Source organism: Lynx canadensis, chromosome A1 (assembly GCF_007474595.2).
Source record: "Lynx canadensis isolate LIC74 chromosome A1, mLynCan4.pri.v2, whole genome shotgun sequence".
Taxonomy (NCBI): Eukaryota; Metazoa; Chordata; class Mammalia; order Carnivora; family Felidae; genus Lynx; species Lynx canadensis.
This window is the reverse complement of record NC_044303.2, coordinates 90691496-90703783: the sequence shown is the minus strand read 5'-3', so window position 1 is coordinate 90703783 and position 12288 is coordinate 90691496. Positions and strand designations below refer to the sequence as shown.

General features: G+C 42.6%; 1 protein-coding gene across 3 annotated transcripts in view; it reads left to right on the top strand.

Annotated features, from left to right (window-relative positions):
* The first annotated feature begins 646 nt into the window (after nucleotides 1-646).
* Nucleotides 647-12288, top strand: part of CANX (calnexin) — a 34125-nt gene continuing 22483 nt past the window's right edge. The window contains exons 1-2 of one of the 3 annotated variants that reach the window (XM_030316071.2): nucleotides 647-797; nucleotides 6384-6516. The gene's annotated coding sequence lies outside the window, so the exon portion shown is untranslated. Of the gene's footprint in view, nucleotides 798-6383; nucleotides 6517-11629; nucleotides 11732-12288 lie in introns of those variants that run through there. The other 2 variants (XM_030316063.2, XM_030316079.2) reach the window with 2 other exon arrangements.

The following is a 12288-nucleotide window of genomic DNA, read 5'->3' as shown; positions in this document are numbered from 1 at the left end:
TGTGTGTTGGGTAAGGAGGCGGCCGCAGGCTGCTGCGCCCAGAGAGATGACTCTGCAGGAACGGTGGTGCCTGGTTACCCAGAGCTGTGCAGTCAACTTCAGGCCGGGCCAAAGAAGCCGGTGAGGGGTTCCATCTGATCCCCGCACATGCTGCCTCTGGGAACTGGCCCTTCCCAAAGGCTCAGCCGATCTCCCACTCCTTCTGCCGGCTGTCATTTGCCCCCTAAGCAAAGTGAACGGGATGCCCATCCTGGGTTCTAGGTCCAGGCACTGGCGGGGAAGAAGCCAAAGATACGGGAATGAAACATCGGGCAACTGGCCCACTAAGGCACCAGGACAACCGGGCGCGGGAACGCGTGCCAGACCGGCCCCGCCCCAGGGTGCGCGCGCCCGAGGTTCCCTATTCCGCTGCTGTTCCTCCCCCTTCTCTCCTACCCAACCAACAGCCACTTCCTGCCTCACTCCTAGCCAATCCCCACACTCCACGAAGAATAGCCCTAGGGGGCGTATGGGAAGGTGCCTAGAGCGATGGCCTCACCGACCAACCGAACCCTGGAGCTTGCGCGGGGGGGCGGGACTTGGTGCCGTCCGTAGCTACTCAGGAGCGAGGGGCGGACGCAGGGCCGGGCTTTGCGCGGTGGGGCTCGCTCGCGCGGCAGCAGCGGTAGCCGAGGCCTCTTGGTTCTGCGGCACGTGACGGTCGGGCCGTCTCTGCCGCTGTCTCCACTGCAGCGCGGGGCCAGGTGTGCGGGCGGGTGGAGGCGCGGGCGCCGCCGGCGGTCCCCGTAAAACTCGAGGTGAGATAGGAGGCCTGCGCGTGTCCTCCGGCCTATGAGGACCCCGGGGGCCCGGGTGCGCGGTGCGGCGCCGAAGGGCCGGGCGTGGCCGGGGCCGAGGGGGTCGGGCTGGGTTTCTAGGGCCCAGGCCTCGGCAGACGCGCTAGTCGTGAGGGACGAGGCCCTAACCGGGGCCGCTTGGTTTGGGGAGCCAGGCCGAGGCCGCGCTGCCGGGGTCGGGAGGCGTGGCAGGTGCCCTGAAGCCTCCCTTGACCTCTGGGTAGCCAACTTCTTCCTATGGCTTTGCTTCTAGGGTTTTCTAAGGCCTTTCCTGGCTACCTGGGAAACCGCGGGGTGGGTTGGAATAGCCGGTAAAGGTCTGGGGTGGGATCAGGCCTAGTCGGTACTCCTAGCAGTGGGAAAATGTAGTACCAGAACGAGAGAGAATGTTTAGGATTAGCATTACAGGTTCAATACTGGAAAATAAAGCCGCAAAGCGAAGACTGAACCCTAGCACCCCGAAGACTATGGAGAATGTGCTAGAACACGCCGTGGTTGAAGAACTTCAGTCTTAACATATACACCTATTTGGGGGTGGGGAGTAATCCAGTCGGAAATTCACCGGACATTAAAAGCAGGAAAGCCTCTGCTTTTAATTAGGGTAGGTTGTATTATAGTGGAGGAAACTGAGACCCAGAGGTATGAAATGACTGGCCCAAGGTCATGCCATTAATTTTATGATCACGTTTGGGATTATAGTTGAAGGCAGGGCAGTTTTGGTGTAGTGCTTAAGGTTAAGGCCCTGGTTCAAGTCTTTTATGGACCATTTGCTGCTGTGTGAACTTGGGCAATTTACTTACCCTTTGTGCCCCAGTTCTCCCCAAATAATGGGCATAATAGTACCTGATGGAGTCGTTAGAGTTAAATTGAGATGTGTGTAAAATAAGACAGAGAAGACACATTGATAACCCTATATTAACTGCCAGATAAATAATGATTGCAATAAATTATTATAGTCGGAATGCTGTTGGTCCACTACACTGACATCCTGCTGTTTGAATTGGTTAAGTCCTGTTTCCCAGTACCTGAAGTTACATTTTTAGCAATGAGGTGGGGGGGGAGAACTGGATCTAGAGAGTTAACTGCAGGGTATGGCACAAGTGAATGGTGGTTGAGGGAAGTTAAACTGAGGACTAAGGTGAGCCAAGGTTAAGTCTCTTTACCTCTAATTTAGGAAATGGAACATTTTAATTTTTTAACGAGTAGAGTTTTTTGGGTTTTGTTGCTGGTTGTTTTTAAGGGAAGAATTGTATTGATTTTTGAAATCATTCTGTATCTTAGCTCTTCAGCATTAAAAAAAATTTTTTTGAGGGTCTTGAATAGAATCACTGCCATGTTGTACACTTGCTGTAATTGTACTTAGAGTGGACTTGGAACAGAGGTAAAGCACTGTGTGGGAGTTCTCCTTTGCACCAGCCAGGGTACATAAGCCAACAAGCCTAGTGACTGGATCATGAGAAGCCCAGAGTGAACTGTGTGTTGGAGTGAATGTGCCCCACAACAACAGGTTTTCTGACCTATCTGAAAATGGGTGTTCTCATCCGTCTCCACCTAACTTATCTTAACAGGACAGACAGTTCAACTAACAGGTTATCTTCCAAGAACCATGAGAGGTAAACGTCTGGGCAGAGGCTGTTGCTGCCGTTTTGGCAATCGTGCTGTTGCATCCTTTAATTAGAGTTCACTTTGCCCTGCTAGATAGCCTAAGGGACAAAGTGACAGTTGGAAGCAGAATGCAGAGTCTTGAATTCGAGGCCCATCATGGTAACTAGCTTAGGTAACTAGCTTGGTTTCCACATCTTTAAAATGGAAATGGGAACTCTCCTGGATGCCACACCCCCAATTAGGGGGCTACAGGGAGGGACAAATGAGATGGGGAACCAGGAACTACTTTGAATAGTGTGCAAATTCAGCTCATAATGACTCTGAAGTAAAAGTGCACTGAACATAGTTGTAACCTGTATAGCTTACTGTAGGACTTTGTCAGGAAAGTGCTGGTTGGATGCTTTTTTAACTGCAACAGATGTACTTTTAAATTAAGCTTAACTGTGTGCTGTGAAAACTATTTGGAGAATTTTTTTTTTTAAGAATTTAGAGAATCTTCAATGTGTTTTGAGTATTCACATGTTAAACATACTTGGTTTTTAGCAAAAAGAAACTGCTTTGGAAAAATGGATTATAATGTTCCTGTCAATGAAAAACAAAATTTAAAACTGTAAACAAGGTACTCTCTATATATTTTTAAATGAATGAGATATATATTTTTTTAAATTTTTTTTTAACGTTTATTTATTTTTGAGAGAGAGAGCGTGAGCACACAAGCGGGGGAGGGGCAGAGAGAGAGGGAGACACAGAATCCCAAGCGGGCTCCAGGCTCTGAGCTGGCAGCACAGAGCCTGACGCGGGGCTTGAACTCATGAACTGTGAGATGACCTGAGCTGAAGTCGGACGCTTAACCAACTGAGCCACCTAGACGCCCCTGAATGAGATATATTTTTAAATAAAGACCACATTTTATGTGGTCCCCTGCCCCACCTTAGTGCTTTTGCTTTTTGACCGGATGCATGTGTAATACAATCAGAAGGTATAAAAAGTACTAGTAAAATTGTTCATCTGTGCCTGCCTGGAATCGAGTTCCTTTTAACTGGTTCCTTTCCAATCTAAGATTTAAAATTTCTCATTTGCCTTAAAACTCGGAGTTTTAGAACCATTGAAATTTAAATGATCTCACTGGGCAATACCTAGTACTAGTAGAAATCACTGCTGATGTCATGCGTACGTACTGTAAACCAGGCACTGTCATAAGCACTTTCTACGTGCATTTTGTTCATACAATGATCCTGAGAAGTATATGGTGGTGGTGCTCTCATTTAAGAGGTGAAGAAACTGGGGCCCCGAGGTTAGTAGTTGACTTAGTGTGCCAAGTTATTGGGTAGTCGAGGAGGGATTGTGACTTCTGAGTTCCCGCTCATAAACATTACTGTATATCTAACTGTGACTTAGGACAGTTTATGTAACTTCTCTTAGCTTTATTTTTCTCACGTGTCAACTGAGGGTGATTGAACCTCCTGGGGTTCTTGTGAGGATTAAATTAAATAACCAAAGATACCTAAGACCTATAAGACTTAAATTTTGAAAAGGGTGTATTAATAGATGAGTGGATAACCTACATGAAAGAAAGACTGCCTCCTTTCTTATTATACACTGCCTTTTTAAATTAAAGAAAAATATTTTTGAGAGAGAGAGTGAGAGAGAGCACAAGCAGGGGAGGGGCAGAGAGAGAGGGAGACACAGAATTTGAAACAGGCTCCAGGCTCTGAGCTGTCAGGACAGAGCCCAACGTGGGGCTCAGACTCCTGAACCATGAGATCACGATCTGAGCTGAAGTCAGACGTTTAACTGATTGAGCCACCCAGGCGCCCCTATATGCTGCCTTTTTAAAAATCACTTTTTTTCCCCCCTAAACAACCAAGAATATTAGCCAGGTCATTTCTTCTGTTCATCTTTCTAATTTCTCATGGATTAAAGGAATTAGTTGAAATACCTTCTTTTAAAAGATGAGTCCACAGGGGTGCCTGGGTGGCTCAGTAGGTTAAAAGATGAGTCCCACAAAGAAAAGCCTAGGACCAAGTGGCTTTACTGGTTAGTTCTACCAAATACTTAAGGAAGAATTGACACCAGTCATCCATAAACTCTTCCAAAAATAGAAGAGAGAACACTTCCCACTCATTCTGTGAGGCCAAACTACCCTAATACCAGCACCAACTGTCAGCACCAGCCTGATGTGGGGCTCTATATCCGTAGATCTATAGACACTATAGATCTTGATCTGATCCGAAATCCAAGAGTCAGATGTGTAACCTACTGAGCCACCCAAGAGCCCCAGTAGACCTCATCTTTTGTGAAAATAGATGCAAAAATCCTCAAAATGGTAGCAGATGGAATCCAGCAACGTTAAAAGGACACTACCCAATAACCAACTGGGATTTATTCCAGGAATGCAAGGTTGGTTCAACATACAGTAATGAATGTAACACCCTACATTAATGAAGGACAAAAACTGCATCTCAGTAAACACAGAAAAAGCATTAGACAAAATGCAGCTCCCTTTCATGATAAAAATACTCAACAAACTGAGAATACAAAGAACTTCCTCAACTTGAATGAAGAGACAAATAATCCCTTCCCGGGGATTTCTTCTGTTCTTCTTTTAATTTCTCATGGATTACAGGAATTAAGGTTGACATTCCCGAACTTTTGAGAAACAGATTCCCACAAATAAAAGCCTGGAACCAAGTGTCTTCATTGGTGAATTCTGTCAGAAACTTAGGAAAGAATTAACTTCACAAACTCTTCTGGAAAATAGGAGAGAATACTTCCTAACCCATTTAGTAAGGCCAGTATTCCTTAATACTAAAACCAGACAAAAACTTCGCAAGAAAAGAAAACCATGTATGTGTGTGTATATGCGTATATATATTTTGTATGTATATATATATTTTAACATAAGTTCTATGCCCAACATAGGGTTTAAATTTATGAACCTGAGGTCAAGAGTCACATGCTCTACCAACTCAGCTAGGCGCCCCAGACCAATACTCTCTTTCCTAGGAAAAAAATAGACTTAAAGAGATAAAATATAAAAATGTAAATTTAATTAACTAAAAAATAATGTAAGTCTCCATTTGTTTTAAAGATTTTTTTTCTAAATAGGTCTTTATTGAGGATAAAAGTTCATGTATTACAGGGTAGAAATTTAAAAAAAAATCTTTTTATGTAAGTTTGTTTTTGAGAGAGAAAGAACACAAGGTGGGGAGGGACAGAGAGCGAGGGAGACACAGAATCCGAAGCAGGCTCCAGGCTCTCTGTTGGCAGCACAGAGCCCGACTTGGGGCTCCAACCGACGAACCACGAGATCATGACCTGAGCTGAAGTCAGATGCTCAACTGACTGAGCCACCCATGAGTCCCGAAATTTAATATTCCATTAGTGTTAACCCATTCCTAAAGTTGATCCAAGTGGTTGTCCAGATTTGCTAAAATTCAGTGCAGCATGTGTCTGTTTCTGTTAAATAGGATATTTTGTGCTCAATTGAAGTTTCATGTACATTGTTGTGTATAGTTTGTTTTTTTTCACAATGTGTGCTGGGAACAGAATTATAATTAACCAAAAATCAATTAACTTTTAGAGAACTCATGAAGAGAAGTGATTGATGACAGGGTAGGAAAAAAAATCACAGATAAACATGGACATTTCTGTATACCAATGCGAAAATTGTATAGACACCATTGCAAGGAAGAGTTAAAGAAGAAATGCTACAGTGTACTTGGTGGAAAGCAGGTTTTTCTTGCTATGCAAAATTATTCAGCTTTGCTGAAAAACATTGGAGGAGTAAGCAAACATATTAGACCTATTGGTCTAGGATGAGAATTGAAGGTGTATTCACTCTGGTTGTACTAACTGTGTATCAAAGAACAAACTATTTGCATATACCTATAAAGTATTGGATTCTGATAGACTTTGTATTATCTTTTTCTGTTTTCACAGCAAGCCTTTCAGCCAGTAGTACTATTACCCACATCTATAAAATAGGGAAAGAAGACTCCTGGAAGTTCAGTCAGCTGCAAGGCCACAGAGAGGAGCAGGAGAGTCTGGAGCCCAGGTTTCTCCGACTTGACAGGTTATACCACCACATACACTATATTGCCTTGGATGTCAGGAATTAATTTTCTGATTCGTCAGCTTAAAAATAGGGAATTTCCATCTCTAGAATTCAAGATGTGTTCACTCTTAAAAGTTAAAAAGAGTGGATTGAAGTATTAAAAGTGAGTAGATTAAGTGCTTTTAAAAGACTCCTGTCCCTGAGATTTTGAGAGCCGAGCTGTCAGCCCAGAGCCCGACACGGGGCTCAAACTCAGGAACAGTGAGATCATGACCTCTGAGCCAAAGTCAGACGCTTAACTGAGCCTTCCAGGCTCCCCTGGCATTGTTTTTTATGGAAAGAAAATACTAGCATGAGTCTTAAGCAGTGCTAACAAGCTGTGTGCCTGCTTTGCAAGTTAGATAAATAGAAGTCTGTAATATTACGAGTTTATTTTGATATTGACCCCAAAACCCCCCAAAATTGATTAGTAGAACAATACTACAGTATACTCACACACTCTGAAAACACAGGCAAGTATGTATAATGACATTAAGGTCACTTTAAATCTATAAAAAATTTTTATGTTTCTGGATTAAAAAAATTTTTTAAATCTTTATTTTTGAGAGAGAGATAGAGCATGAGCAGGGAAGAGGCAGAGATAGAGAGGGAGACACAGAATCAGAAGCAGGCTCCAGGCTCCAAGCTGTCAGCACAGAGCCTGATGCAGGGCTCAAACCCACAAACCGTGAGATCATGACCCGAAGTTGGCCGCTTAACCGACTGAGCCCCTTTTCTGGATTTGTTTTTAATTCCCTGGCTCCTTATGTTTCCAGACTTTATGGACAACCATATTATGTAGATTGAGTTCCTGAGAGTTAGAGACTACTGACTTGATATATAGTTATACTTGATATATATATATACTTGATATATAGTTAGCACTCACGGAGTTTAATGTCAGCAATAAATATTGCTTTAGGGTCTGACACAAGCCAGGTTTTCTAATGTGTATCAGATGTATTTTTTCCTTTAACCCCTTTGTAATACAGAATTCCCAGTCTAAGCCTGTGGCTGCCAGAAAACAGCCTTTTTTTATGTTTATTTATTTTTGAGAGCTAGAGACAGTGTGAGTGGGGGAGAAGCAGACAGAGTTGGAGACACAGAATCCAAAGCAGACTCCTGGCCCTTAGCTGTCAGTACAGAGCCCGATATGGGGCTTGAACTCATGACCTACAAGATCATAACCTGAGCTGAAGTCAGACGCTTAACTGACTGAGCCACCCAAGTGCCCCCCAGAAAACAATCTTTGAACTTTGCCACCCAGCTTTTGTTATAAGCCCAATTGACTAATTATTTGAAGGATCTGCAGTTTGTTGATTTCTCTAGAACCTAGATGTTGTAGGTTTTACTTTTAGATCAAGCTTTGGTCTTGGTGTTGGCCCCATAGTATTGGTTTTATTGACTTGGTCTTTGCTTTCATTATCCTATGGCAGAGCCACACAAAACTCATATTTGTATGTAACCTGAAGGTATTTTTGAGACAGTTGTCCACTTCAGTAGACTCGTAGATGTTAAAAGATTTTCATATTTGTGCTTTGGTTTTTTAATTGCTGGCTGTCCTGGAGGTCCATGCCTGTAGTGATTGTAGTTTGACCAAGATAGGAATTTAAGTGGACCCACTGTGAGGCTTCATGTAGCACTGAGTAACCTAGTTATGGGTTATACATTCATCCAGCATTTGCATCCTGGCTCAGAGGGGCTTTGCTGTAGAGTTTAAGGTAAGGCCTTGGAATGATAAAAATTATGAGAGAGAGGGAGAGAAGATGGTCCCTGAAAGAAAACTGGAAAATGAAGTGCTCTAAGAATATAATGGCTTAAAGTATGGGTCGGGAGGAATTTGCTGTTACGGCATGTGGGAATGTGAGAAGTCTTGCCCTTGAGCTAATGTATGTTAACATGAATTGTGAAGTAGAAGAGAATTTTAGGAAACATGGTCAATGTTTCTTTACTAGAGAAAAATGTTTCTCGGTTTAAAGGTAAATTCTTAATTCACTTTTACTGCCGAGCCTTCCAAATACAGGGTCCACTTGCTCTGTGACTTTGGGGAAGTTGAGGAAAGGTGTGCTGTCTATTCTCTAAAAGTGTTATTGCTTTGCTCCTGAGCTGCTTGTTAGGTATTTCATATGGATAATCTTAGAAACAGAAAAACAAAGTGATAATAGAAGTGTGCACTCTGCTTAGGATTCTGTCAGCGTAAAGACAAATGAAGACCTAAAAAGAGAGAAAACACCCCAGAAATCCTCTTCTGAAATCCTCTTGGATGTTAAACTATGTGAAAAATCACTTCATGTCTTTAAGACGAAAGCATTTGTAGAATTACCAGGAAGGGCGCACTGCACTGGGAGGTAGGAACCTTGACTTCTGATCTGATTCTGCCAATAACTGATTTGTGGCAAGTCAATGTCTGGCCCTCCGTTTCTTCTCAAAAAGGGGAGTTAGACTAGATTCCTGTAGTACATTTCAGCCCTAGGAGGGAGATCAACCATTTGAGGCATAATAGTAGAACATCCTTTTATATATATGTATGTGTATATATATGTGGTTGTGTATGTGTATGTATGTGTGTATACATACGTGTGTATATATGTGTATACATACGTGTGTATATATAAACACGTATGTATACACATATATATACAAACTAATTTTTAGAACAACTTTAGATTTACAGAAAAATAATGAAAATAGTACAGAGAATTCCCAGATGACGCATACCCAGTTTTTTCTACTGTTAAATAGAGTATATTTACTATAATTTACAATTAACAAACCGATATTAATACATAAATATTAACTAAAGTTCATCATTAATTCAGCTTTCCTTTGTTTTTACCCACTGTCCTTTTTCTGTTCCAGGATACATTACATTTACTCATGTTTCCTTAGGCTTTCCTTGGCTGTGATACTTCTTCAGACTTTCCTTATTTTTGATGACCCTGAGGTTTTTGAAGACTACCGTTAGGTTTTTTTGTAGAATGTCCTTCTATTGGGATTTTGTTTGTTGTTTTCCTCATGACTAGACTGGGGGTATTTGGGAGGAAAACCATTGAGGTTAAAGTCCTTTCTTTCATCATATTGTATCCAGTGTACGTGCTACCAACCTGACCTATCACTGTTGATGTTGACTTTGATCACCTGGGTGAGGCAGTGTTTGCCACGTTTCTCCAGTGGAAAGTTCCTCTCTCTTTCCCCCTTCCCATACTGTTCTCTTTAGGAGGACATCACTATGTGCAGCCCACACGTTAGGAGTGGGGAATTAGGCTCTCCTCCCCCATTTATTTATTTACCAATATATTTGTATCAGTATAGATCCATGGGCATCTATTTTATACTTTGGGGTATTATCCAGTACCACTTATTTTTTGCTCATACTGTTCCAGCTTTGGCCATTGGGCACTCTTTCCTGTGTTCTTTTGACATACCCTCCCATCATTATGGGTATTTTAGTTTTGTTTTCTTTTTTGAACATTTTTTTTTTCTGGCACTGCAAGATGTCCCAGGTTTATCTTGTGTACTTCCTGCTCCAGTCCTAGAGTTGGCCATTTCTCCAAGGGGTCCCCCTTTTTTTGGAAGTGGTTTTAAAAATCAAGATCTTGGTTGGCCCCTGGGTGGCTCAGTTGGTTAAATGTCTGACTCCTGATCTCAGTTCAGGTCTTGATCTCAGGGTCATGAGTTCAAGCCCTGCGTTGGGCTCCACACTGGACATGAAGCCTGCTTTAAGGGGCGCCTGGGTGGCTCAGTCGGTTAAGCGTCCGACTTCAGCCCGGGTCACGATCTCGCGGTCCGTGGGTTCGATCCCTGCGCTGGGCTCTGGGCTGATGGCTCAGAGCCTGGAGCCTGCTTCTGATTCTGTGTCTCCCTCTTTCTCTGCCCTTCCCCCGTTCATGCTCTGTCTCTCTCTGTCTCAAAAATAAATAAACGTTAAAAAAAAAAAATTAAAAAAAAAAAACAAGATCTAGGGGCGCCTGGGTGGCTCAGTCGGTTAAGCGAACGACTTTGGCTCAGGTCATGATCTCGTGGTTTGTGAGTTTGAGCCCTGTGTCGGGCTCTGTGCTGACAGCTTGGAGCCTGGAGCCTGCTTCAGATTCTGTGTCTCCTCTCTCTGCCCCTCCCCCACTTGTGCTGTCTCTCTCTCTCTCAAAAATAAATAAATGTAAAAACAAACAAAAAACCCCCCAAGATCTTGGTATTAGGTGTATTTATTGTATCGGGGTATAGTTTCTTCTAGGTCCTCGAAAGTGTCACATCAAGGAAATGTGTGCATACTAATGGGTATATATGCACATATCTATAAATACTACTATGTGTAATCTTCTGTAAATTAAGCACAACATGAGTTTGTGCTGATGTCTCCGACTCTCTTCCATTACCATATAGAGTATTCTGGCTTTTTCTTATCTATAAATTCCCACACCCAGCAATGAAAAGTGGCTCCCACCATCCACCACCCAAATACTCACTTGTTCAGTTCCAGTGTACACATATAGCAGTGTCAGAATTGTTAGCCAGTACACGCATAGGAAATAACTCACCAGCTAGAAAAATGTTTTCGTACAGTCAAGTTTACACACCCCACTTGTTTCTGAAGTTACATAGGTCGGCATTGTCTCCCTCCACCCCTTTCGATGAGGCTGTTTAATATATGCATAACACAGATTGTCACATCTGCATGCTATCCTTGGATCACTCGACCTCCTAAATGATTTTTTAAAAATTTTCATACTTTTGATTCACTCTGTGCTGTGAAGGTTCATGGGTTTTGACAAATGCATAGTGTTATGTATGCATAATTATAGCATCCTACAGAGTAGTCTCACTGTAAATTATCCCTGATGCTGACGTGTTCAACCTGACTGCCTTCCCCAAACCTCTGGTAACCACTGATCTTTTTTTTACCGTATCTGTAGTTTTGCTTTTTTCAGAATGTCATCTAATTGGAATTATACAGCCTGTCACCTTTTCAGACTGGCTTCTTTCACTTAGCAGTGTGCATTTAAAATGCATCCATGTCTTTTTATGGCTTGATAACTCATTTCTTTGAATTGCTGAATAATGTTGCATTGCAGTTTGCTTATTATAGAGTTATTGAAGGATATTTTAGATTCTTCAAGTTTGGGGTGGTTATGGATAAAGCTGCTAGAAATATTGGTGTGCAGGTTTTTGGGCACTTGTAAGCTTTCAGATCATTTGGGTAAGTACTTAGAAACATGATTGCCGAATATATGGTAAGACTATGTTTAGTTTTGTAAGAAATTGCCACACTGTCTTCCAGAGTGGGTATACGATTTTGCATTTTCACCAGCAATGAGTGAGAGCTGTTGCTTCACATCCTTGCCATTTTTTTTTTTATCTCAGCCATTCTCATAGGTGCATGGTGGTATCTTGTTTTAATTTGCAGTTCCTGGCAAATTATATTGAGCATCTTTTCGTATGTTTGTTTTCCATCTGAATATTTCACTTGGTGAAGTATCTGTTCAGATTTCTTGCCCATTTTTTGACTGGCTGGTTTATTTTCTTATTGGTGAGTTTGAGTTCTTTAAGTCTCAGAGTTGAAGTTCTCGGAGAGAGCAAGAGCTTGAGTGCGAGTCGAGGAGATGCAGAGAGAGAGAGGGAGACAGAATCCCAAGCAGGCTCTGTGCTGTCAGCAAGAGCCCCATGTGGGGCTGGAACCCATGAACCATGAGATCACCACCTGAGCTGAAATCAGGAGTCGGACGCTTAACCAACTGAGCTACCCAGGTGCCCCTT